Genomic DNA, 25,991 nt, shown 5'->3' on the forward strand with positions numbered 1-25,991 from the left:
CCCCAGGACTAGTCGGGTCCATATTGGGGAGTGATCCGAGATTCCCTGAGCGAGTTGTCGGATCTCACGGAAATGCGAGGTTTGGGCCGTGGGAGTTAGGAGATAATCGATACGAGAGAAGCTGTGATGAGCTCTTGAAAAGATTGTGTACTGGGTGTCGCTAGGATTGCGTTCGCCAGGCATCAGATAGACCAAAGGATTCCAGAAAGTCTGAAAGCCAACTATGTGCAGGGCCAATGTTGCGCGGGCGGTAGCGATCAAGTGAACCAGAGCCTACAGCGTTAAAATCACCTCCCACCAATAGGAAACTCTCGGGAAGGGAAAGCAGATGGGTTCCTAGGTCAGCGAAGGTTGGCGTCTGCAGGCCCAGTGGCACATATACCGATATCAAGGTGAGTGTACCGCCCTCCCAACGGCCCGTCACCGTGGCATACCTGCCCCATTCATCAGTGTGCGTTACATGTATGTGCAAGGGAAAAGCGTTTTTAATAAGGATTCCCACCCCCCTGGATCCGGAGGTGGAACCAGAGTGAGCTATCAACCTGTACCCCCATCTGTTTAAGGCCCTGCAGGAGTTACCCATGAGATGTGTCTCTTGAAGAAAAACGATACAAAATGGGATGATGGACGGAGCGTTTGAGCAAATCAAACACTCACCCCCAGTCAACTGATCTGGGTTTAATCCATCACCATTCTTTAGCTCACTCCGCCACCCCAGTTCAAACATGACCATATGCAAATCAGTCTGACCCTGTGCCTCATGGGAACAGTCCAGCCCAAACTGCCAAGCCATGTCTTCCCTGGACCGGAAACAAGCATCCTGGGACCGGTTTCGGGTTCATAACCCTCATCAGCCAGGCTATCTTGAATCCAGTGGCAAAGTGAGCGAGGGACTCACGTCTGAGCATACCCTGCCAACTTAGGGCAAACAAAGCGATACAAAAGGGGATGATGGACGGAGCGTTTGAGCAAATCAAACACTCACCCCCAGTCAACTGATCTGGGTTTAATCCATCACCATTCTTTAGCTCACTCCGCTACCCCAGTTCAGACATGGCCATATGCAAATCAGTCTGACCCTGTGCCTCATGGGAACAGTCCAGCCCGAAATGCCAAGCCATGTCTTCCCTGGACTGAAAACAAGCATCCTGGGACCGGTTTCGGGTTCATAACCCTCATCAGCCAGGCTATCTTGAATCCAGTGGCAAAGTGAGCAGGGGACTCACGTCTGAGCATACCCTGCCAACTTAGGCGAACAAAGCGATACAAAAGGGGATGATGGACAGAGCGTTTGAGCAAATCAAACACTCACCCCCAGTCAACTGATCTGGGTTTAATCCATCACCATTCTTTAGCTCACTCCGCTACCCCAGTTCAGACATGGCCATATGCAAATCAGTCTGACCCTGTGCCTCATGGGAACAGTCCAGCCCGAAATGCCAAACCATGTCTTCCCTGGACTGAAAACAAGCATCCTGGGACCGGTTTCGGGTTCATAACCCTCATCAGCCAGGCTATCTTGAATCCAGTGGCAAAGTGAGCAGGGGACTCACGTCTGAGCATACCCTGCCAACTTAGGCGAACAAAGCGATACAAAAGGGGATGATGGACGGAGCGTTTGAGCAAATCAAACACTCACCCCCAGTCAACTGATCTGGGTTTAATCCATCACCATTCTTTAGCTCCCTCCGCCACCCCAGTTCAGACATGGCCATATGCAAATCAGTCTGACCCTGTGCCTCATGGGAACAGTCCAGCCCGAACTGTCCATCACCTGTTGTTTTTTGCATTTGTCACCCCGAGTGAGACGGGTATGCTCAGACGTGAGTCCCGTACTCTCCATGCCACTGGAATCAAACTATCCAGGCTGATGAGGGCTGAAAGCCCGAAACCGGTCCTTGGATGCTTGTTTCCAGTCCAGGGAGGACCTGGCTTGGCAGTTCGGGCTGGACTGTTCCCATGGGGCATAGGGTAAAGACTGGTTTGCATATGGCTGGGTTCAAACTGGAATGGCATGGCGAGCAAAAAAACGATGGATTTAGGCCCAGATCTCTGTACTGGGGTGAATGTATGACATTGTTCTGCATTCTGTCCATCACCTGTTGTTTTTTGCTCTTGAAGAAAAACAACATCCGGGGAGTGGCGTTTAAGATACTAGAGGACTAAGGTGCGTTTTACCCTGTCACCAAGCCCATTGACGTTCCAACTCATCAGGGTGACACTCCTATCCCACTGCGTATCCATAGGTAGTGTTAAATGCAAGCTTGCCTCTAAAGGCCATCTTAGTTATTGCTGCCGAACGAAAAAATACAAACAAAACCCCCACACACTCCCAACACCAACCACCCTGTACTAAAAGAGCCACTCTTGTGATGTTGGCACCCTATGATGACCCTTACCACCACAATTTTAATTGACTTTAGTGTGTTCCTTAATGTAGGATGGTCCTGCATATGCCTGCTTCTCTTCTGTCCTGTAATCTTGCTGTCTTTCAGTGGGAGCTGTTACGGAGTGGAACAGTCTTGCCAAGAGCAGAGCGTGTGGGATGTGCATTTGAAGGTGTTCAGTTGTGCAGGAATGTGTATTGTATTGTGCACTGGTGAGAATTATGAGCTCTTACAATTGGCTTTGACCATTCTGTTTTCTGACTTTACCTTGATTTATGGCAGTGCTGACTATTACCTTTGACATACTCTCATGTCATCTTGCTTTTCAATTCCATCTTGCTTTGGGCCTTTCTGTGTGACTGAAGCCATTGTTTGTGCCGGCACGAAGCTGCAGAGCTGAAGAGGGCATGTTTTGCTTTCCTCCTGTTTTTCACACTTTTCTGACTAGAGGAAACCGGTTCTTATCAGAGGAATGTACATGGTCCGTCTTGAAGCCATAGCAAAGGCCTGATCAACCGATGCAGTGGCCTTGGAGCAGACTGGTACGGGCTCTCATGAGAACGAGGGGGCGAGGCTTGCTAGAAGCTTTGTTATGTTTGGATTTGTATTAAAAGAGGGAGCCTTCACTGGTCTGGTGGAAGTTTGGAAGTTTGGTGGATTTCGAGTGAGGGCAGACGTGTCTATCTCGGATTGAACCCTGATTGCTGAGCTCTGATCCCCGGCTGTGTGAAGACTTCCCCCGGCCAGAAGTGGGCTGTGTATGCATCAGGTGATGTATTGAGTTTTGTGGTTATTGCCATTGTGATGTGAGCCAGTGGCTGTGATCGTTTTAGATGTTTTCTTAGTGGTATGAGAGGTGCACATCCTGAGTGATCCTATACTGTATATATATCTTTCTGATCTCTTGTAGGACATCCAGTGTATCTTGCCTTATATCAGTTATTGCTTGTTTATTAATCAGTATAATTATTGATTCATGCCTTTTAGATTATAAGTTTGCCCAGTTATTGATTCATGCCTTTAGATTATAGGTTTGCTACATAAATTTGAATCTAATGCATTTGGTATCTGAGACAGCCTTTGTTTAGAGAGTATTATGGAATAAACCCCAAGCCTTATTCTAAAAGTAATAATCTTTGCATTTTGTTAAATAAAACTCCTTTTCAAAAGCTGCTGTTTGGTTTGTGTTGAAGTCTTGCTGTGCCAGGGGTGGTAAGACATGCTTAAAGTGTATATTATTCAAAGGTGTAATTATATATTTGCCTCCCAGGTGAGAGTGCAGTGATTGAGTGTGGCTTATTGGTGAGAAGCCACATTCAAAACACACACCCTTCCCTGCTCCCCTGCACACTGGGCCTAGAACTACCCATGAAGTAACTTGCAGAGTGCCTGTTGCCCAACCCAAAAACTAAGTGACTAAATGTAGGGAAAGAGGAAAGTGCTCCATCCCCCAGCCAACCACCATAGGCAAGGTCAAACAATTTGAAGCCCAGTGAGGGACAGCGTCCCATGTCTCCTCGAGCGAGAAAAGGCCAGTAAGGAATAGGCCAGTCAATGTACCTCCCATCTGTAAGGGCCACCTCTGGGAATTGGAACAGAGCTGCTTCGGCCCTGGAACAAAACATATGCATGAAGTTACACAGACAGGTCCAAATTAACGTCAGAGTCGCCCGCAAGAGCAGGCTCATTGGGCATTGTGTTCAGTCGCATTTCGTCAGCCGTCCAGCCAGTCCTCCAAGTCTTCGGAACGGTCGAAGAACCATGGTTTGCCATCTGCTTCAACTCGCAACCTAGCCGGAAAGAGCATGGCGTACTTGAGACCTTTATCTCCGAGTTTCTTCTTGATAGCATGGAAGGGCCCTCTTTGTTTCTGAACAGCTTGGGTGAGGTCCGGAAAAAAGGAAATGACTGCATTTTCATATTTGAGGGGGGGAGCTGCTCTGACACATTGCAAAATTGTGTCTCGGTCATGAAAGTTGAGCATCCTAGCCAGAAGGGGTCTGGGAGGGGCCCCTGGCTTTGGACGTCCCCTGGGGACCCTGTGCGCTCGTTCCACCACGAAGAACTTTGACAGTCCCTTAGGGCAAAGATGCTTAAGTATTAGGTCCTCGACAAAGAGGTCCGACGACTGCCCCTCCGCTTTCTCCGGCACTCTGATAATGCGGACGTTGTTGTGCCTGGAGCGCCAATTGCAGTCATCCAGCTTGTCCTCCGCGTACTTTCGGAAAGATTGCAGGTTATGGAGTTCGGTTTGATTCTGTGAGATGTCCTCAACCAAGCTGGTTGTGGTCACCTGGAGCTGCTGGACCATCTCCCTCATTTTCGCAAAGTCAGCCCTGATGAGAGTCATCTCCACTGCTATTGCGTCTGTTCTTTGTTCCATCGATGTGCGGACCCCAGCTATCGCCTCCATGACATCCTTCAAGGAAAGGTCGGGAGGACCCTCTTCTGCGTCTCCTGTGGACTCATCTCGGGAGGAAATTGCAGAACTAGCAGCCTTGGAATAGGTGTATTTGTCCAGTCTGGTTTGCTGCAACTGCTTGGTGCCCCTTCCACTCATGGTGACTGCGCGCCCACCACTCCTCACCTTACAATCTGTACGCAGGACGCACCAGTCATGTCCCGGGTCTTCAGGTGGGACACAGGCTACAGATGTCTCAAGATGGCCACTGCACCAAGGGGGGCCCCACCCCACCACACCCCCAACTGGCGCTGAGTCCCTCGTAGGCGATGAATAATAAAGGGGGGGAATGAAGACCGGGGGAGCTACAGGTAAGGATACTTCAGGCCTCGAGGTGGAGTCCGTGCGCACAGCAGCCGGATCCCAGCTTCCTCATCTTCCAGTGGGGCAACACGTTTGATTGTGTGCCCCTCAGCACAGCACCACAGGGGCCTCTTTCCGGTCACAGTACGTCTCTATGGACAGCACCAATGTCAAGCGGGGCGATCGCGATCCTCAGTTGAGAACAATAGTTTTCAGACTCAGCTGGGCAGGCCCGGGGGGAGAGGGACACACGATGAAGCAGCTGCCCCGGAATCTCCCTCGAGGCCGGTCACAACCAACAAGTGAGCACAGTCGTGGTGCCGCCCGCACAAGGAAGTCCCACAGCCTTAAATGTTCCTGTGGGCACCCGACCGGTGCCTTAATAAGTCTGCAACAGGCACCGGGGCGTCCCACACAGCTCGCGGGTCAAGTGGAGTGAAGGAGCTGTGTGGGGGGGAACCCTGCCTCTTCCACTGCTCTCAGGATTGATGTAGGAGAGGGCGCCGCCTCTGCAAGACCTCCGGCTCTGCTCCCCGGGACTAGGCCACAATCTTCGGTGTCTCGCTATCTCCACGGCCGCTCGCACCCGCGGGACCTGCGGGGAGCTCCGTCACCACAGGCCCAGGATCAGTGCTGCAGATAGGCCTCTGAGACGTTCAGGCTTCCAACCCGCCCCAAGGACCAGCGGGGGCCGCAGCGACCTGCCAGGCAGAAACCGGAGCACTTCTGGGGGCTGTCCCCGTAAGCGGGGGTAGGATAAATTTAGCGGATGATGTGGTTTTAGGGCAATTAGGGATGGAGCTGCTCTCTCACGCGGCCATCTCGCTTCAGTGCGAAGCCAGGCCCCCGCGAGTCAGGTTTTGGTTTGATTGATAACCAAACATGTGAACGTCCACATGATCCACCTCCATAGGATCATATCTTGGTTCGTTTCAAGGCTAAAGGGGGCTGAGGAGGCAGGTTCTGATACTGTTTGATGTTTGTCACATTTACAAATGCTCCTGTGTCAAATGAAGCCCTCACCAGTGTGCCTGTGATCATCACTTCACAGGCTGTCGCCATCATTTGTTCTTTCCTTTCCCGATGTATGAGACTAAGAAGGCTTCTTCATTTTCCCCATCATATTCACATTGTCTTTCTTGTTTTGTGGACTGAAAGTCACCAGTTTGATGTTCTTCATCCACTGTCATTTGTCTAAGCATTGGCGCCATACGGTGTCTCCGCTGGGGGCCATCTTCCCCAGCCTCCACCCTGCACACTCAGGCAAAGTGGTTTAATTTTCCACATTTGGAGCACATCTTTCCCTGGGCTGGGCAGCCCACAACTTTCGGAATTTGGTCATCATGTTTCAAGACTCTGTCATTTGTTGTTTCAGCAAGTCCTCTCTCATGGCATCCATCGCTACCTCTTTGAATGGCGTCGCACTTCTGTGACTCTTTGCCGCTGTGCCACGTGTCAGGGCTACCACCATTTGATCGGCCTGGCTGTTAATGAGAAGGTTTCACAAACTATTTATCAGTATGTCCTCTAATTTCATTCCAGATTGGCCACCGTAACACTGATATGCATCCTTGTATGAACTAGGCTTGGACTTCTTTCTGTTGTCGATGGTGCAGGTAATGGTCAGCTCTCTTAACCGGGCATAAAACCCATCTATTTCCATATGCTTGTTAAGCTTGCTGCAGTTTGAATCACTCATAATCTGGGGAGACCTTTGGATCAATGTGTGGTTTTTGCACAGTAGTTGCTGCTCTGTAGTCTGTGTCTGCCCCTCTGCCAGGGAAATTCTCAAAAGGTTTATAGATTTCCTCTCCCATAAAGTGTAGCAGCAAAGACCTCTTCACAGTGTCATCCATCTCCATCGTGGCTCGTAAGTAATTGTTATGGTAGTTGATGCATTTGTTCCACTGCGGGCCCGCTGTGGTCAGGGCAGTCAATTTACTGAATGGGGTAGCGCCATCACTGACTTGTGTGGTAACTCCTCCTTGCAGGTGTGTTTCATGTGGTGCCGTTGGCTGTGTGTCTCGTACTCCTTACTGCTTATCTGCCCTGCCTAGAGTTCACTGATTGTTACCCCTCATTTGTCTCAGACTGGTGCAGGCGCTATTGCTATAGATAATGACCCTTTCACCCTGAGGCTTCTGTGAGCTGTGCAGAGATGTTATTGGTTTCAGGTTAATGTGCTTTATATATCTCGCTTTTTCCTTCTCATTAAAGCCTTACTGTGGGTCTGACCCCAGCCCTTTGAGTCTATTACAGGCATTTTGCAGAAACATTTGTTTGTTTCAAGCAATATCCATAAACATTTCTTTTAGTTCAAAACGGGACCTGACATGATAAATGAGAGGGCGTCACAGAGATTATTTGTGGTGATGTTAGTGAGTTGCTGTTGGGTTACAATAGTACGTCACTATCCCTGAAAATTCGATGTAAACCCATTTAGAATTTGGATGAGTGTGCCTCTGCACTGTCAGTGAACTGGCCAAAGAAGGCATGAAAGTGCTGAAATGAGATCATATATTCAAAGCTGTTCTGAATAGAGGTCCCCAAAAATGCGTTAGGCCCAAACCCAGATCTTTTGACTGGGTGTGAGTGTTTGATTGGTTCAGATGCTCCGTCCATCACCACCCCCTTTTGTACCGCTTTGTTGGCATAAGTTTGGCAGGGTATGCTCAGACGTGAGTCGCTTGCTCACTTTGCCACTGGATTCAAGCAAGCCTGACTGAAGACGGCTGGAATGCCAGAAACTGGGCCCTTGGAAGCTTGTTTCCGGTCCAGGGAAGGCATGGCTTGGCAGTTCGAGCTGGACTGTTCCCATGAGGCACAGGGTCAGACTGATTTGCATATGGCCATGTCTGAACTGGGGTGGCAGAGTGGGCTAAAGAACGGTGATGGATTAAACCCAGATCTTTTGACTGAGTGTGAGTGTTTGATTGGTTCAGATGCTCCGTCCATCACCACCCCCTTTTGTACCGCTTTGTTCGCCATAAGTTTGGCAGGGTATGCTCAGACGTGAGTCCCTTGCTCACTTTGCCACTGGATTCAAGCAAGCCTGGCTGAAGACGGCTGGAATGCCAGAAACCGGTCCTAGAAAGCTTGTTTCAGGTCCAGGGAAGGCATGGCTTGGCAGTTCAGGCTGGACTGTTCCCATGAGGCACAGGGTCAGACTGATTTGCATATGGCCATGTCTGAACTAGGGTAGCAGAGTGCGCTAAAGAATGGTGATGGATTAAACCCAGATCTTTTGACTGGGTGTGAGTGTTTGATTGGTTCAGATGCTCCGTCCATCACCACCCCCTTTTGTACCGCTTCCTACAGGACTGGCACATACAGAGGGGCTTCGCGTTTCCCTCGTCTGTGATGATCACCAGAGCTTCGCCTAGATCAGACACCAAAGGGCAGAGGTGGTGTTGATCACCCCCATTTTGAGGGCTCAAGTTCGGTTTCCAGTTCTTCTGGAGCTTTCTTGGGATTCTACAATCCCAGTCCCCTTGTGTCCGACTCTCCTCCTCAGTCCAGATCGAAATCCACATCAGATGGTCCTTGCAGGGTCATTTCAGCTCATGGCATGGAGGATTACAGGAGACGATGGTCGATCCCAGGCCTTCGAACACTATAGATCCGCTTGGAACAGGTCGTATCATTGGTGTATGCGAAGGCACCTCGATCCCATGGACACCAATGTTGTGCAAGTCTTACTTTTTCGGCTGACCTGGCTCAGAAGGCTCTATCAATACCTTTCACTCAGCCATCTCGGCAGGACATGTCCAGGTAGAAGGGGTCCCAATCAGGGAACATCCTTTTGTGTGCAGTCTTTTATGGGGCATCAGGCTACCCTTACTTCTGGAACTACATAACTTGGCCCTTTGAGATGTTAATAGGGCTTTAAACCTGTTTCTCTCGTGGCAACCTAATCGGTTCCTTTCAAGGAAGGAGTTATCTGCGTAGCTCGCAATGTTCCTTTGCTTGGCGTCTTGCAGGAGGGAGTCAGATGCTCGAGCCCTTGACATCACAGGAAGATCCTTCTGGCCCTCAGGGGGTAGCCTTTACGGTGACGTCTAGTACAAAGTCTAATACCGGTGTCATTGAATACCCAGCTTTTCCAGAATCATCTAAGTTGTGTGTGGTGGAGTGTCTCAAAGCATGTGACTCAATGTAAGAAGAGTTTCGGGCCCCAGGAGAACGCCAGCTTCTAATCGCCCTCAGAAAACTGCACAAGTTGGTGTCCTCTCCAACCATAGCCTGCTGGGTGCATTGGGTGATGCAGGAAGCGAGAATAGACCTTATGATTTTTGGGGCGCATTCTGCCAATGTTGCAATGGCTTCTAAAGCTTTTTCTAGGGGGGCTCAATTGGAAGACATCATGAACGCGGCTGACTGGGCTTCGGACTCAACTTTTAAGCGATTTTATTTTGAGCCGGTGGCTCGGCTAGTTGTAAGTATGCTTTGAATCAGCATAATCCTTGCCTCCGGTCCTGACATAGAATAAAACATTTCCTAGCTATCGTAACGGAAAGTTTCAATTCTATTAAAGACTCCTAGACGAGGATTATCCCAGGCGCGGATTATGTGTCCTGAAAACCCTCCGCGTGACTAGTGAGTAATGGTTTCGACTTGCTGTACATCATACCGTTTTTCTGGTTTAAACCTTAAATGTATGGCTACTGTGTTGGCTACGGTATAGCAATTTTGCATGAATGTGAAAGCTACTTTGTAACTGCTTAAGGACTGTTGATTACCTACTGTATTTTTTGCAGGTATCTTATGTCTGACAACTTAATGGTCTTATGAACCTGGTAGGGTTCAAATTATTAATATTACCTTGTTCTCAGGAATGGACAATGGCAAATCGGAGTCTTAGCTGTGTTGTAACTCGCGCGACCAAAGAAGAGCTGCTGACAGAGGAGAAGGACTACGTTGAAGAGTGCTGGCCTCCGATTGGTCCTGCAGCATTGTGGGACTGTTGACATCTTTTGTTGCTACCATTGCCAGTGTTTCATGGGAAATTTAGTTTGTTTCTCAAGTTAAAATGGTTGCTATCATTAAAAGTGGAGAAAGATAAAGCATAATCCTCGCCTCAGAGTCTTTAATAGAATTGAAACTTTCTGTTACGATAGCTAGGAAATTTTCATTATCTGTACCAATGACTATATGTTTCAGTATATTTGTATGAGCTTAAGTGAGAATACATATGTCATTTATATATTCCTACCCATATATTCTAATGTATACATATGGAAATGAGCTCGCTCTCCATCACTAGTCGTGTCTAGATGAATATTAGATGTCTGTGATGTCTTAAAAGTGTGCATTCAGCAGAGGGTGTGGGGGCCACGGTCTGTGCACATGGAGCTGAGCGCATATCTCTGAGCCATAAGTTTCACTTTCGAGAGCCTCTGCCAGGAAATTAAAACTTAGGGCAGAGGGCGGCATGAGGGGTGGAGGACGCACCAATGGTTGTCACTGGGTGACCAACCATTCCCCTTCCTTTCGGGGATTAGTTTTAAAATTCGTAAGTAAGCAGGGCATGACAATTCCTGAAACTCTGTAGAGGATGGAAATTAAGGGAGCCCATATCTTATCGTATTTGGATTTGTCCCCCAGCGTAGCCATTGAGAGTCTCTCCTTGCCCAAAAGGGACCACAGCTGGTGAAGCCATTGTTTGTGGTCGGGGATCCTGTCCGATTTCTAAAGGTTTATTTTAAAGTTAAAATCCTATCCTAGTGCACACAATATGAATAGTTACTATGATAAAAACAAGTAACTGCAACTTTTACAAGCATTGTCAAGAGCTGAAAATACTGAAACATATTGGTTAATTTATGAAGCTTTCTTTATGCCAATATCTAAAAACCCATCCTCTCTTCTTTGGCTAACTAAAGTAATCTTAGCACCAAAGAAGAATCCTGATTTTGAATCTTACCCGTATACCTCCTTTGAACAATGAGGAAAATAGTGTAATAGTATTGTATGCTATTCTTGTCTGCGTTGACAGGAAGGCTGATAAGCCCAGCAAGGTAAGGATAGTTGTGCCTCCTGTTAGTCTTCAGCAAAGTGAAGGTTCAGCATGGCCTGTCTCAGTTTTCCAAAGTTCCTCTCTAACTCAAAACACTTTGTTCTTAGTTTATATATTATTATCTGGGGTAATTGTTGAATCTTTTAGAATAAACAATTAGCAAAGAAAGTCCAGGGTAACCTTTTCAGTATTTTCGTTCTGTAGAATTGTGCCTCTAAAATGAAGAACAATAATCAAGAAATTATATTATCAGCTTCCATGATACCTTGTTCATAAATTAAAACAATTATTTATGGTGGGGGCGTAGCTAGCAGCCTACTAAGATGGCGCACACTGAATGGGCTCTCCTAGCCATCAGTGGCTATTCTCCTAATATCCATCACAATCCGTCTGGGTTCTGCCCAACTAGCCCGGAGTCCATGTGGGTCGGATGAAGTGAACCAAAAGCGACGTTCAGGGTTGTTGAAGCAGTGGTGCTGGAAGCTTGACGGAGTGGGGCCAGCCAGCGCGAATATCTCGAGATGGTGGCGTCGACTGCGAGGCTAGTCGCCTAATCTCACATCGGAGGCCAGTTGATTGGCAGACTAGGGAGAGAAAAGACCGGCCGGGATATCGCGCGGCAGGGGGGGCGACCTGCAGCTAATCACACTCAGTCCAGTGTTGGCCTGGATGGTGTGCTGCGGAGGAGACCGACGATCAGCCAGTGGTGGGGAACTTCTACGAGCAGGGACTAGGCCCGACGGATCGGCTGCAGTGGATTGCGGTCTTGGGAGCCGATCGCGACCCTCTGACCGATGGTATCTGCAGAGCATTCGCGGCAGACCCACAGCCTGGGAACTGAGTGAGTCCGCCAGCGAAGGCCGGACATGAATGCCGGCGGAGGCAGGGCAGACCTGACTGATGTGAGCTGCTCAGCCCTGTGAGTCCAGGCGGGGGCCCTGAAGAAGGTCCGGAGCCTGGCCTGGTCCAGAATTCCTCCAGCCATCCACTAATTAGGGACCTACCGGCCCGAGAACGACACCAAATTCGCTTGGAGGACTCAGTACGAGACTCCTTCGCCGGGGCCGGGTGGCCTTGCAAGTGACAGTGCGAGGCCAGCCAGGCTCATCTTCTCCCCCTATCCTGGATTTTTTTTTTTAAATAAATTATTTTTATTGGCATTTTCAAAAAAATAACAGTACAGTAGTATTTATTGCGAGTGTAGCTTAACATCTATTACTTATACATCTTGCCATGGAGTACAGTAACATCTGAATTCATATCTCATCAGGTATTGTCGAGCAGGATCTCTTTGTTCTAGAACGGTAGGTGAGGCTAAATTTGAGTCCATGCATGGTAGTCAATAGGCCGTACCTTCGGTAAGGCGATCGCCCTCTAATTCAGCTCTGTAATGTAAATGTTTCTATATGCCAGCCAATGCTTTAAACTGGAGAACTTGAGTGTTATAACTGGGGTACACCATGTCTAATGTGTAATCACCTGAGAAGGGCCGTCTAATTACCACTGCCTGGCTAGGTCTCGGGTCATGCCTGCGCGGAAGGGTAAACATCTGAAACATCCTAGAGAGATGCGCTTGCCGTCTGGCTCTGGTTCCCGGTCCGCCCTGGTTCCCGGTCCGGGCTTCTCCCCCTATCCTGGATACTCTAGGTCCGTACAAATTGGGAGCGCAGAGGAGCTGAAGCACTGGGGATGCGCTGGGTCAGGCTCTGGTGGGATTCTGGGTGTGGCGAGAGCCGCCCATGGACCAGTATGCACTGTGACCTGGTTGGTATTGCGGCCTTCACCTGACCCAGTACATCTTCGCACTAGAACCCAAGCTTGATGCAGTGACCGTGGATGTCAACCTGCTGCAGGTGGACTTCCGAAATATAGCGATCAAGGTCGCCACAGCAAAATAGCAGATAGGGAGCCTCATGTCTAAAACCAAAAGACTGGAAGAACAGGTTGCCAAGCTCACTAAACAATATAGTGAGGTCGCAGATTCAGGAGGGAAGGGACCGCCCCAAAAATATGTGTATGGTGGGGTTCCCCGAGGGGGCGGAGGAGCAAGCTGCAGATATCTTCCTGGAGTACCTCATCTTAAAATCGTCTACCCAAAAAAGACTCTCCAAGTACTTCTCCATTGAAAGGGCGTGTCGGGCACTGGGGCCTCCGCCACACCTTGGGCCTTTTCGTGTACATTGATAGCTCAGGTGTGTAACTACAGAGACCGAGATGCCATCCTACAAGTGGCCCGATCCCATGGCTATTTATATTATCAGAACTCCTCTACTATATGTTTTTTTTCCCTGGATTTCACCTTCCAGGTGCAACGCTTGAGACGGAGCTTCGATTCAGTCAAGAAAGCCCTTAAGGACAAGGCCAACAAGTATATGATGTTTTACCCCATCAAACTTCGCATCATTGCTGATGGTAAAATGCTACACTTCACGATCCCAGAGGAGTCCTGGGACTGGCTGGAGGTTGGCGAGTAGCTGGATGTGGTAGGGGGTTGTAAGGCAGAGACCCCTCCTAGAGACAATCATCCTGCATCACATCCTGTGGCGTCCTCGCCTGGCCCGTCCCATCGAAAGACTGCTCCTTATAAATAAAGAACTCTGACTGAACAGACAGTGATCTGCTACCATTGTTTCATTTCTGTTTTGAGGTGGTTGGGAAAGTTTATCAATCAATCAATCATCAATCATAGACATTTATAGAGCGCACTACTCACCCGGAGGGTCTCAAGGCGCTTGGGGGGGGGGGGGGGGTGCTGCTACTGCTCGAACAGCCAGGTCTTGAGCTTCTTCCTGAAGGAGAGGTGGTCTTGGGTCAGGCGCAGGTCGGTCGGGAGGGAGTTCCAGGTCTTGGCGGCCAAGTAGGAGAAGGACCTTTCTCCTGTTGTCGTTCTTCGGATGCGGGGGACGGCGGCGAGGGCGTGACTGGTTGATCGGAGATGGCGTTTGGGAGCGTAGAAGTTGATGCGGTTGTTGAGGTAGCTCGGGCCTTGATCGTGTAGGGCTTTGTGTGCGTGGGTGAGGAGACGGAAGGTGATTCTCTTGTTGATGGGGAGCCAATGCAGGTCTCTCAGATGTCCGGAGATGTGGCTGTGTCGTGGGATGTCGAGGATGAGTCTGGCTGAGGTGTTCTGGATCCGCTGGAGTCTCTTCTGGAGCTTGGCGGTGGTTCCGGCGTAGAGGGCATTGCCGTAGTCCAGTCGGCTGGTGACGAGGGCCTGGGTGACCGTCTTCCTGGTCTCGGTGGGGATCCACCGGAAGATCTTCCGTAGCATGCGCAGGATGTTGAAGCACGACGAGGAGACGGCGTTGACTTGTCTGGTCATGGAGAGGGAGGAGTCCAGGATGAAGCCCAGGTTGCGTGCGTGGTCTGTTGGTTTGGGAGCGGTGCCCAGGGCGGGGGGCCACCAGGAGTCGTCCCAGGCAGAGGGCGAGGAGCCCAGGATGAGGACTTCCGTCTTGTCCGAGTTCAGTTTCAGGCGGCTGGTCGTCATCCACTCGGCTACGTCTTTCATCCCTTCGTGAAGGTTGGCTCTGGCGGCGGCGGGGTCGTTGGTCAGGGAGAGGATCAGCTGGGTGTCGTCAGCGTAGGAGATGATGTTGAGGTTGTGTTGGTGTGCGATGGCCGCGAGGGGGCTCATGTAGACGTTGAAGAGGGTGGGGCTCAGCGAGGATCCTTGAGGGACGCCGCAGATGACTTCGGTGGCCTCTGACTTGTACGGTGGTAGGCGGACTCTCTGTGTTCTTCCGTCGAGGAAGGAGATGATCCATTCCAGTGCCTTCTCCTGGATTCTGACGTTGCTGAGGCGCTGCACAAGGGTGCGGTGGCAGACAGTGTCGAATGCCGGAGGGGTGTCCCGCAGCGAGAGGGCCTGCGGGGAATGATGTTACGTCGGGTGGTGAGAGGGGGGCCCCCTACTGTCAGGGGATTTTGAGATTAACTGCATCATACTCCAAACAGTTCACAGCGACAGTAACACCCTCCTGTAGTTACATGCACAAGTTTGGGCGACAGACACTCTGCAGGTTGGGGAATTTGGTAGTTTGCAACTCAAGATGCAGGGAAGTATCGGGGGGGCCACGGGTTTCATGTTTTTCGTTGAGTTGTTTAAACCGTTTGCTCATCAGCACAATACGCTAACAGGTGCAAGGACTAGGTATTGCGTGAGAATTCTGAGCCAGGGAAGGGCCACTTCACACGATCACAACTATGGCAGGGACATGACATAGTTGCATTCACCTCTGGACCTGGAACGTGAATGGGCTTGGTAATAAAATCAAGCGTACTTTAGTACTACAACACATTAGGCGCCACTCCCCTAATATAATGTTGGTGCAAGAAACATATCTCTGAGGCAATCATTATAAGGCCTTAGATCGCTTTGGGTATAAATTGTTGGACCAGGCAGGCTACTCGACGGAATATTAATTGAAAAGACGTTGCCTTTCATCCCAACTCGCACGTGGTGCGACCCCCAGGTTGCTCTGTCAAGTACGTGGGAGGGCTGTGCCTTGAATATCTGCTCCCTCTATGTGCCACTGAGGCTTTAGGCTATGGTCTTCCCAAAAGTCAGTACCCTTCTGTTGGAGCTGCCCACTAGGGTTCTCCTGCTTGGGGGGGGGGCATGCATTTGGTAATAGATCCCAGCCTTGATAGTCTAAGCACTGCACGGGGGCGTACAGATGGTGAGGCTCTCCCAGCCATTGTGTCTGCATTGTGTTTAATTGACCTTTGGAGAACTTGCAACCCACACCTGAAGCAATATACTTATTACTCGGCCCCACATGGCTCCTTTTCTCGGCTTGGTTACTTCTTCACACAACACGTCTAGGTGGGATACTTTGTGGAGGTGGTACACTATGCATGGGGGATTTCAGATCATTCCACAGTGGGGATCCAATTCCGAGGTTTGATGCTTCCACCTTCCTGAGACTAGCACCATGATGCCTGCGGGATGGTGGGGTCAGGGAAAAGCTGCGGTTGGCGGCTGATCTATACTTTAACCCCTTCACTGCTAGGCTTTTTCTCCTCCTGTGCTAAGCCTTTTTTTGGCTATTTGGGGTACTGCGCGCTTAGGCCCCTGTAACTTTTTGACCACATAAGGTATCCACGCCAATTATGCGTCCTTTTCTTCCAACATCATGGGGATTGTAAAGGTACCCAGGGTTTGTGGATTCCCTTGGAGGGGTTCCAGAAATTAAGCAAAATACAGTAACATTTTAGTTTTTTTCAGAAAAATGGGAAAAACGGGCTGCAAATGAAAGCCTCCGGGTTTTTCCCTGCAAATGTTATCAAAAAAGGGTTTGTATGGCTGAAATCACCATGTTCCCAGCTTTTAGGGAATGACAGTCTTTTGTCAGAGAACCAACATTTTTCACACAGTTTTGGCATTTTTCTGGGACATAGCCTCTTTTTGCTATTTTTAGTGCTTTCAACCTCCTTCCAGTTAATGGTAAAAATGAGTATGAAAGCAATAATGGATCCTGGAAAGCTATACATTTTAAAAAAGTAGACAAAATTCAGAATTTAGAAAGGGTCATTTGTCTAAATCCATGAAGGTTTCTTTATAGAAACTAACATTTAAATATTGGAAAAATTGAGAATTAGTTGAAAAAAACAGCCTTTTGTCTCAACGTTTTCACCTGTAACTTCTTGTAATTATGAAAGCAATATACCGTTACATCCGCTGGATCTTCCTGGTTGTGGGGATATATAGGACTTGTGGGTTCACCAAGAACCCGAGGAACCCAGAGCCAAAAACTGAGCAGCAACTTGCAATGGTATTTTATTATGTACCAGGTATAGAGCAATTATTCTGAGAAAATGTATACATGGAAAAATCGGTATGAAAGACACCTATGTATTTCTGAATTGGGTACAAATTATAGAGTTTAGAAACAGTATATATTTGAACATTTTCAAAATTGAGAATACTCATACTAGCATGAGAATTATTGGTCATTTTTCAAAATGACTTCTTTTTTAAACAATGTCTTTCATTTGGAAGGAAGAAATGCATGAAAACTCAATAGGTAATAACGGTTGTATGACGATCCGTCGATGTTAATGTCCTCGCAGCACTTCACATCGCGGGCATTACATCGCATCGGCCATCTCACCGGGCATTATGGCATCGCAAGTAGTTGCACCGCAAATGCGGCAATTCCATTGGAGCGCGTGTCACATCGCCGATTTAACATCGCGCGACATGACAACGCGCCGTTTGAGGCCACACAGTAAAAACAAATGCGGCCAATGGGTTTGTGGGGGGTGGGGGTATATATTGTATTTCCCACCACGTCTGCAGCCATTTGTGGCTGTGTCGTGACCCCATGGACAGACTTTCGAATCAGTAAGTGTGTGTAATGGCATTTTAATGGCATCTTAACATCGCTCCATTGCCACTTGAATCGTTTTTCCGTTCCCAATGTTTGTTCCTTGTGTAATGCCGAAGGTTTGTAACTGTTTCCGTTTTTTTTAATTCCTCTCTTTCCTCGCTCTCGCCTGAAGATCCCCCTACTCTTAAAGTACCTGTTGTAAATACCAGAGTAAGCTGGATAAAAGTAATGAAGGCTACAGCAGTGGCCTCCTGCCCTAAAAACCAGCCTCCAGTGCCCCCAGCCCACAAGGGAAATGCCTGGTGAATTAATGAGCAGTCAAGCCATGATCCTGTCAGCGGGCTCTGCTTACTCTGGAAAGTCCATGCTTCAGCCTTTATGGTCCTTCAGTATTATCTCACACGAACTGCAGTGACACTTCCAACCAGTCTTAGCAAAAATGCATTTCCACTGTCCGAGTGCTCCCCACGCTACATAAAAATGTTTATTCTTTTGGTCTTGGCCTTTATGAGCCTCCCTCCTAAAGCGAGGCTGCCAAGCATCTTTTATGAACAACAGACACTTAAAAGCACTCCCAGTAAAATAGCATTTCCCCGTTAGAGTATTTGCAATACAATATTTAAAACGTCCATGTTTCTCCCTTTCCAACCCTCCCCCTCAAGCGAGGGAGCCAAGCGTCTCATGCATTGAGAAGGCATCTTCGAATTGTTTCTAGCTAAGTAGCATGAAAAATCCACGTTGCAGCATTTTTGCACCTCCCTGCTGCATTAAGCAGGCCAAGCATTCTTGGTGAAGGGCAGGCACATATTCAACACTTAAAGCAAAATACCATTTACCTGCTAGATTGCTCCACAATAACCCTAGAAAAAGCTCTGGTTTTCGCTTCGTAACCCCCACCACTTTCTGGAGCGAGATTGTCTAGCCCCAATACAGAATGAAGGCAAAATTATAGTTCCCCTGTTTGAGTGCTCCCCATACAGCATGGATGTGCTCATGCTTATGCCTTTGCCGCCCCCTCCTGGAGCAACGAGATCAATGGTCTTAAAATAAAGCAAGAGTTATTTCAAGCACATCCACCAAAATAGCCTTTTTACCTGTAAGAGTGATGGGGCTGCTACTCAAAACTGACGTCACTGGAAAAAAATTCAGCCATAAAAATAAGCTGCAGAAGACCCACCCATGTAAACCAGCAGGGTCGATGCACATTTCACATGGCTGCCCTTGTCTGCAAGGGAGTCTCCCTGGTGTGCCTAGGTACATGTTGTTTGAATCTCTTCAGCATGCAGTACTGAGTCCACCAATAATGAGTGATCGAATGGCTCGCACACAGCTCAAGCAGAGCGTCACAAGGCAAAAACAGGCCCCAACAACATGACATAATACATCTCATGCCACTAAAATACAGCAGACCGGTGACGTGGGAATGCCCCAGAGAACTGACACCAATTGTAATCAACATTCCACTGAGGCAGTGGAGGATGGGTGGCTAGAGAAAATACACGAATGGCTGAAGAAAGCTGACACTAGCCCCCATGTATGTATGGATGCGGTTTGAGATGTGGCAGACGGGAAACACCAATGACATTGATGGAAATACATCGCGGTGCTATTGCACCGCAACGTTTACATCGCATTATCGTTGCCATCGCAGCATTTTGCTGCGCATCCATACACCCATCCATGCATCCATCCACCCATCCATGCACACCCATCCATCCATCCACCCATCCATGCATCCATCCATCCACGTATCCATCCATCCACCCATCCATGCATCCATCCACCCACACATCCATCCATCCACCCATCCATGCATCCATCCACCCATCCACCCATCCATCCATCCACCCACCCATCCATGCATCCATCCATGCACACCCATCCACCCATGCACACCCATCCACCCATGCACACCCATCCATCCATGCACCCATCCATACACCCACCCATGCATCCATCCATGCATCCACCCACCCATGCATACACCCGTGCATCCATCTATCCGCCATGCATGCATTCATCCATCCACCCATCCATGCATCCATCCTTAGAGGCATCCATGCATGCATCCAGTAATACAGTAATAAAAATGTAATTTAGCGCTGGCAATTTCATTTCGCCGAGTTGATAGGAGTCTCGAACCATTGTTGACCACACCTAAGTCGGCACACCTACCCGCTAGGCCACATCCTCTCACTGTCGACGCGGCCATTGTAAGCTATATTTGTTAGTCCTTTTTTCGCAAAAGAATTTATCTTATTCTGTCCGCATTTTTGCAAAAGCCTAATTCATTATATATTTTTTTTCCAATTTTCAAAAGCTTAATTCATTATAAAGTTTTTTTCCAATTCTACATTATAACGTTCATTTCCCATTTTACGTTTCATCTTCCGTTTCCGTTGTATCCATTATGAAGGTCATTTCCCATTTAAAGTTTCATCTTCCGTTCACATTTTACATTTTAAAGTTCATTTTACATTATAACGTTCATTTCCCATTTTACCTGTCATCTTTCGTTTCCGTTTCCATTCTGAAGGTCATTTCCCATTTTACCTTTAATATTTTTCTGAATGTCATTTCCCATTTTACCTTTAATCTTCCGTTTCCGTTTACATTAAAACGTTCCGAATTATGCAGAGTAATGGCATTTTAACAACGCATGCGTTGTAATTGCATGCGATGTTAATGCCATCGTTCCGTTTTAGCCAACGCAGCAAAATGCTGCGATGGCAACGACAATGCGATGTAAACGTCGCGGTGCTATTGTATTTCCATCGATGTCATTGGTGTTTCCCGGTAATAACAGTTGATTTACAAATCTGACTTACCCTAAGTCTCCCGATACAAACGGTACCTCACTTGTGTGGTTTGGCCTACTGCCTGCGACAGAAAACGGCGCAAAACGCAACATGGTTGTACATGAATCTTGCAGTGAAAACCTGAGCTCTGCCGGCACCTAGGGAAACCTAGTAAACCTATACATTTTTTAAAACTAGACACCCCGGGGAATCCAGGATGGGGTGACTTGACTGCCTCCCACCAGGTTCTGTTACCCAGAAACCCTTTCAAACCTAACAAATTGTAAAAAAAAAACACATTTTCTCCACATTTCTGTGGTAGAAAGTTCTGGAGTCTGTGTGTATCCACAAATTTCCTTCCACCCTGCGTTCCCCAAGGTCTTCCGAGAAAAATGGTACCCCACTTGTGTGGGTCGGCCTAGTGACTGCAACAGGAAACGGCACAAAACGCAACATGGTCATACCTCAATTTCACAGTGAAAAATGATCCTTTTCTGGCAAAGTGCCTAGCTGTAGTTTGTGAACCCTAGCTCTGCCGGCAACTAGGGAAACCTACCAAACCCACACATTTCTGGAAAGTAGACACCTGGGGCTTTCAAGGAGGTATGGCTTGCGTGGATCCCTGAACGTTCCAATACCCAGAAACCCTTTTCAAACCTCAATGTTAGATGAAAAAAACTATTTTTCACACATTTTAGTGTGGGAAAGTGTGGCATCACTGGGCTCAACAAATTTCCTACCACCGAACGTTCCCTCAGGTCTCCCAATAAAAATGGTGCCTCACTTGTGTGGGAGGCCCAAGTACCCGTGACAGGCAAGGGCCCAAAACCTAGTGAGGCGACTTCAAAATTGCCTATGTCAAAACCACCTGCTTATGCAAGGGGGGTCACTTGGGTTTTTTGCCCAGTGCTTGACAGCCATCTAGGGAAACCTACCAAACCCACACATTTCTGAAAAGTAGACACCCGGGGGCTTCTAAGGAGGTATGGCTTGCGTGGATCCCCCAACGTTCCCTTTCCCAGAATCCCTTGCAAACCTCAATTTTAGCTGAAAAAATCAGTTTATTCACACATTTGCCTATGTCAAAACCACCTGCTTTTGCAAGGGGGGTCACCTGTGTTTTTGGACCTGTGCTCGACGCCCATCTAAGGAAACCTACCAAACCCACATATTTCTAAAAAGTAGACACCTGGGGGCTTCCAAGGAGGTATGGCTTGCGTGGAACCCCCAACGTTTCCTTACCCAGAATCCCTTGCAAACCTCAATTTTAGACGAACAAAAATTAATTTTTTCACATATTTTTATGTGGGAAAGCGTGGCATTACAGGGCTCACACATTTCCTACCACCCAGCGTTCCCCTAGGTCTCCCGATAAAAGTGGTGCCTCACTTGTGTAGGAGGCCCAAGTACCCGCGACAGACAAGGGCCCAATACGTAGTGAGGCGACTTCAAAATTGCCTATGTCGAAACCACCTGCTTTTGCAAGGGGGGTCACCTGTGTTTTTGGCCCCCTGCTCGACGGCCATCTAGGGAAACCTACCAAACCCACACATTTCTGAAAAGTAGACACCCGGGGGCTTCCAAGGAGTTATGGCGTGCGTGGAACCCCCAACGTTTCCTTACCCAGAATCCCTTTGCAAACCTCAATTTTAGCTGAAAAAATCTGTTTTTTCACACATTTTTGTGTGGGAAAGCGTGGCATCACTGGGCTCACACAAATTTCCTACCACCCAGCGTTTCCCTAGGTCTCCCGATAAAAATGGTGCCTCACTTGTGTGGGAGGCCCAAGTACCCGCGACAGGCAAGGGCCCAAAACATTTTTTGATAGGCAATTTCGATGTTGCCTCAAAATGTTTTGGGCTCTTGCCTGTCGCGGGTACTTGGGCCTCCCACACAAGTGAGGTACCATTTTTACCCTTACCCAATAGGGTGACCCAGTGTCTGGTCACCCGTGATATTGAAGCCCTCTATACCAATATACCACAAAATGACACCATACAGATGGTATCTGGGATTTTAGCAACCGAGGACCTGTGAGGAGGTAACAGTGAGTTTATTATATCAGACATCCAACTTATCTTAAAGAAATACTTCTTCCTCTTTAAGGACGACCTATTTTAACAGACTAAGGGGACCAGTATGGGGGCCACTTGTGCCCCCAGTCTGGCTTGCCTTTATGTGGAAAATTTCGAAAACAGACATATTTTTAATGAGGCTGCTCCATTCTTTGAGAACATCTCCAGCTGGCACCGCTACATTGATGATATCATCTTCATATGGAGCGGTGCCAGCGAGGAACTTGATTCTTTCTTTGAATGGCTTAACCTGGGAGACCCCAATCTAAAATTTACAGGGCACTACAGTAATGACAGGGTTGAATTCTTGGACATTATTATTAAAGCTGAGGAAGGAATACTCAAAGTAGAGCTATACACTAAACCTACGGATAAAAACTCTTTGCTCCTATATACCAGCAATCATCCCAAAGCTCAAAAAAACAATATCCCCTTTGGAGAGTTTCTCAGATTGAGAAGGAATTGTACTGATTTAAATGACTTCTATTACCATGCAAACAATACCAAAAAGAAGTTGAAAGCGAGGGGTTATCCCAATAAACTTATTAAACAGTCATTGAAACGTGCCCGTTTTTATGACAGAGAGAGCCTGTTAGATCAGAATAAAATGAAGAACAAGGCCTCACTGGATAGAATTGTGTTTGTGACACAATATTCACACGTAAGCAATCAAATTAAAAATATTATAAATAGAAATTGGAAGATCTTGAATTACGACACAGAGAACCACTTAAATAAACCCCTTTTTTCCTTTAGAAGGAACAAAACGATTAAAAACTGTTTAGTTCACACGTACAAAACCCCTAGAGAATCACAACTAACGTTAAATGGAACAGTGGCAAATGGCAATTACAAATGCGGCACATGCTCCATCTGTCCCCACTGCATAGAGAGTAAAGATCTTAAATTCTCCGGCAAAACATTAATATCTAAAACTTTCAACAATTGCCGTAGCAAAAATATAATATATTTAATACTGTCCCTGTAATCTAGGCTACGTAGGCGAGACAAGCAGGGAACTACGTATCCGAATCTTAGAACATAAATCAGCTATTCGTACTAACAAAACTAATGCCCCCCTGACTGATAATTACACCAAGAAAAAACACACATGTGAAGAGCTTAGGTGGTTTATTCTAGAGAAGATCAGGGTAAACAGACGAGGGGGAGATGTAGATGCAATGCGAAAAATCCGGGAACAATGGTTTATTTGTCACTTGAACACTGTTCTCACAGGTCTGAATACCCGAGAAGACTGGGCAAAATGTATTTAACCCGGTGTAATTAAAGTATGTGGGCATTGGAGTAGCCATTTGATGGTACTCCATCTGGAGACTCACTCGGTCCCTAACGTTTATCAATGGGCAGCACCTATAGGGGTCACATCCCACTTTGCCGAAAAGTCAAGGGGGATTAATGGATCAGGTGGCTCCCATGCATTATATGAGGTTATATATGATCTTTTTAATAAGATCTCCGTTGGGTAGTAGTCATGCGGGAGATAGCGATACTAAGGGACCACGATGTCAAACACTAGAGCACCAGGTATAGAATTTTAATGTGGAAGAAGCTGATTTTATCATAAATAAGAGAACGCGCTTCAAACCTTCCGGATCGGTATAGTGAATGTCAGGACGGATGGGAGGGAGTGTCTTATGAGTTTCTTATGTATTTCATGATAGATCCCGCCAATAGGGAAATGAGTGTAACCACATAAAAAGGTCATCCAATAGGCTTAGAGAAACGCGGATGCGGACTAAAGAGGAAGCGCTTGCTTTCCATACTTCCGCATTCACAGAAAGGCGACTACCAATCAGCAAGTAGCATAGGAAAAAGGCACATTTCCATGCCCAGGATGTAGAAACCCCACAACCATTGGTTAATTAGGCAATGCAGCAACCAATGGATTGCACTATAGCCTATACTTAACTGGGCAATTCCGTCAGGCCCTTTGTATCTTCAGACGGAACCCAAGAGGCAGCAAGACGAACGGGAAATTTAAGGTAAAATGCCAGCACATAACGCTATACGGAGGAGACGGGTTAGGACGTGTAAAGGGGATTGAAATAACTAATTAGGAACTCTAAGCCCCTCTCCTTTTCTCGTTTCTGTATGGTTATAGCATCCCTTCGCCAGTGGGCGTATTGAGACGACCTCTTCCGCCACGAATTAAACACGGGTGGTTCTAAATATAGCAGGTCATTTTAACAGGTATGCCTTATGTTTTTAATAAACATCAGTGGAGGTACAGATAGATTATATGGTGCTATATAGAGTTTGTCTTTACATATTACGATAATCTTGTTGCAGATTCCGATAGGGCTAAGGTCCATAAACAGTGGGACGAGAAGTATTGAACCATTACTTAACCCGATACACAAGCCCACGAAATTAGTTGTGCAAGGTAGGCATTGGAAAGGGGATACATGTTTAGTGATAAGAGTAAAGATGCAACTACTCTCCGATTTTAATAGGAATTTTGTCTGGCTTGCCTCAAATAGCAACACATGTATATTATACTTTACAGGACAAAGAAAAGGCTCAAGACCGCCCCCAAAAAATGTTTTTAACACAGTTCCGTGATTAATCAAAGGATTGATATCTTTTCAGAAGATCCCAAATCTATCAAGGGTAAGAGACCTGATTAGATAATAACAATATAAAGGACAATTAGGGTAAAAATGTGCCATAAGAACGAAGTAGATCTCCATAAGAATTAAATAAATTAGCACTGAAATGGAGAGATATTAAACACCAAATGGGCACATACCAGTGAGGAATGTTATTTTAAGAATCGTATTTTTGAAAGATCCATGATTAAGAGAGAAACTTGATTCTACATTGTTATTATTCAATGTAGACCAGGGTATTATGTGTACAGTGACCAATAGAAAGGAAAGCTTTTGGAAGTATTGTTTATGTTGTAATGCTCCACACTAATTATATGTATGTTTATTATAGGGTAACATTATTGTCCCTATTGAAATGACAGAACATTGTGAAGTCTTGATAAAGATGGTTTTTATCAGCTGAATCCATCGAAACGCTGCGACGCTTCATCCTAGTACAATCCAAACTTTCGGCCTTTGTGTTGACATACAGATCTGATGGTGGCATAACATAGAGGGCAATTATAAGGATACTGGATGTACACCATGTATTGAACAAATTTAATGTTTTTACCCTTTTCTGTCTTTTGTTGCAATTATACAGGTCATAATTGATTGTTTTTATTTTTGATTATTGAGTGTATTAATCAAGATCTTTGAATGTGTTAGGAAAAATCTGATGTATTAATTCTTTCTGTATGATTTTACAAGTGTAATAAACAAACACCTATAAAAAGATTCCTTTGTTTTTAACGTAGTTGTATTTGATAGATTGCTATTGTTCTTATGTAGACAAATGTATATTCATAGCCAGGGGAATACAGTTACTTCAGGTTGTTTAACCTCAATTCCCTTGATGTGTTAAGGGGTACCTCTCTCTGTTTATTCACTTCGACCTGCCTTGCAAAACCAAATTGTTTTGACTTAATTATGTGTTTAGTTCTACAGCGTGAGATTTTTGGGACAATATTGCATGGAAATTGTGACAAACATTTTCAAGTTTGCAG

At 47.0% G+C, this 25,991-nt stretch overlaps 1 long non-coding RNA gene across 1 annotated transcript in view; it reads left to right on the top strand.

The window, feature by feature from the left end:
- Positions 1-25,720, top strand: part of LOC144818911 (uncharacterized) — a 52,706-nt gene extending 26,986 nt beyond the window's left edge. Inside the window, exons 4-5 of the long non-coding RNA XR_013607174.1 lie at positions 24,903-25,006; positions 25,337-25,720. This is a non-coding gene — a long non-coding RNA (uncharacterized LOC144818911). The remainder of the gene's footprint in view (positions 1-24,902; positions 25,007-25,336) is intronic.
- The last annotated feature ends 271 nt before the right edge of the window (positions 25,721-25,991 follow it).

Source organism: Lissotriton helveticus, chromosome 2_1, assembly GCF_964261635.1.
Source record: "Lissotriton helveticus chromosome 2_1, aLisHel1.1, whole genome shotgun sequence".
NCBI lineage: Eukaryota > Metazoa > Chordata > Amphibia > Caudata > Salamandridae > Lissotriton > Lissotriton helveticus.